Source organism: Mycetomoellerius zeteki, unplaced genomic scaffold (assembly GCF_001594055.1).
Source record: "Mycetomoellerius zeteki isolate Tzet28-1 unplaced genomic scaffold, Tzet1.0 scaffold31, whole genome shotgun sequence".
In the NCBI taxonomy this organism is placed as follows: domain Eukaryota; kingdom Metazoa; phylum Arthropoda; class Insecta; order Hymenoptera; family Formicidae; genus Mycetomoellerius; species Mycetomoellerius zeteki.
Window position 1 is genome coordinate 1,095,647 of NW_017257294.1, and position 2,185 is coordinate 1,097,831.

Genomic DNA, 2,185 nt, shown 5'->3' on the forward strand with positions numbered 1-2,185 from the left:
CTTTCAGGGGATGTCCTGAGGACATCCAGAGGACATCTACATGTCCTTTAAACATCCTAAGGACATCTCCAGGATAAAGTGTGCTATTAGGGTTAGTGTGTTCCTTGAACGGATTCTCCTTGGAAATGTCACTCTTCTCGATCGTGTGAGCAGGATTTTCTTTTTTCCAGGGAATCGCTGTACAGCACGCGAGGTGTTACCCATGCGAATCGCGCAAGTATCCCCCGTGTTGTTGACGGGAACGTCTCGGGGTCGAGGAAGAGGGATGGAGAGGGACGAGAGGTCCCTTTACACGATGAGGCTCGCCCGTACGTGCGCCCGCGTTATTTTCTCGCCGAGATAAGATCGGCATCGCTAAAAATAGCTCACAACGGAGACGGAGGAGCAAAAACGTTCCCGAGGTACCACAAATTTACGACGATCCGCGCCGGCAGGATATTTTATTGAGATCGATGCCTGCCGGAGAGGAGAGAAATGCGAAGTTTAACGGGGTCCTCCCGCCGTTGCCTTACCGCCATCTCCTCCTCTTGCTTCTCCCGTATATGACGAGCTTCGTTCGCGTACGTACATTGTATATGTATGCGGGCTGTTGACCGCTTTACATAACGAGGAAAGATACCGCAAGAGCTTTCACGAATGTTATCGGCGCCATTACATCGCGCTGCGTAAAATGTCTTCAACGCCGGTTTTCAGAACGGGAGGCGAGATATCGGTTTTTTTTTTAATCTTGACAGAACGCGATGGAACGAGTAGCAAAAAATCCGCGCGCATTCGAAGTTATCGAGAACGGAGTATAGCGCGAGGAGTAGCCGGCGAAGGCCGTCGCAAGGCCGAGTGCCTCTCTTCATCGTTTCTTCATCGGACTCCGGATGGTAGAAACGCGACTCGCACGCATAACGAGAGCACGATACAATTTAACAGGATCTCGCGAATCAATCTTCATTAAGTATATGAGGCTTCAAAAGTTACAATTTCTATATACAGCGCATTCAGAGCAGAGACGTCCAGAAGAGACATCTCTATATTCTAAAGACGTTCCCAGGATGTCCCTCGATCGAATGAAGTGTGCTGTATGAGACGAGATTAAAATTAATCTACGCTGATGGAAAATGTATGGATATCTTTATGTTTGTTTCCAATAATATAGATTAACTTTGATCTCGGTTCAATTAACTCTTCATCTTTTTGTAGTTGTAAGAAATAAAAGAAGATGAAGAGTAAGTTGAAGAGTAACATTAATCTACATTGGTAGAAATAGGCGTAAGAATTATATCTATCAATGTAGATTAACTTTAATCTCGGTTTAACTTACTTTTTTCTAATTCTTAAAACTAAAAAAAAGATAAAAAATAAGTTAAACCGAGATTAAAATTAATTTACGGTGATAGAAGCGGGCATCATGTCTACTCTTTTTAATTGAACTACTTGCACAATTCATCTTTTTTCTTTGAGCTGGTTTCATCATCTCCGATAGCTTGGTCGGTCGTGATTGATCAATTCTGATTAATTCTATGTAACGACAAATGCGGTTGGTCAATTCCAACGGAATAATCGGTCAATCGAGCTAGTCGGAGATGGTAAAACCGGTTCTTTTTCTCTGCAACATAAAAAAAAAGAGGAAAGACAAACTGTACAAGAAGTTCAGCTAAAAAAAAACAAGTCTATTATTACCGAAATATCGGTAAAGAGGTCAAGATCGAGAAGGAAGAGGAAGGAAGAGGATCGAATGATCAAAATCGATCGTGTGTTTCCATCGAGAATCTGGTCGAGGTGTGGGAAAATTTTTCGGGAAACATCTCTTTCTCCGCGGAGAGATCTCGGAATGACACGCGTCAGTTTCCGCATCCAATCCGGTAAAAAGTAGACGGAAGCGTTTTTCCGTCGACCGTTTCCGACAATCGGGCACGGATTCCTCGCGACTCCTCGCACCGAGTTAACTCCAACTCGAGTGAGCGAGCGAGCGAGCGATCGCGCCTGTGAACGTGGGCGCGCGCGGATTTTTCCATAAAACGAGTCCCTCGCCCTCCTCTCTCGCCGTGGATGTTGCTCAACCGCCAGCGTGTATCGGGATCAATGACACGCCCGCGAATTCTCTCCCCCATTGGAGGGATGCGTCCTCCGCGACCTGTGCCGCTGTGCGTGATGCTGCGCGGCGGGCGGCTTGTATGCAGAATTCCAAGCCGCC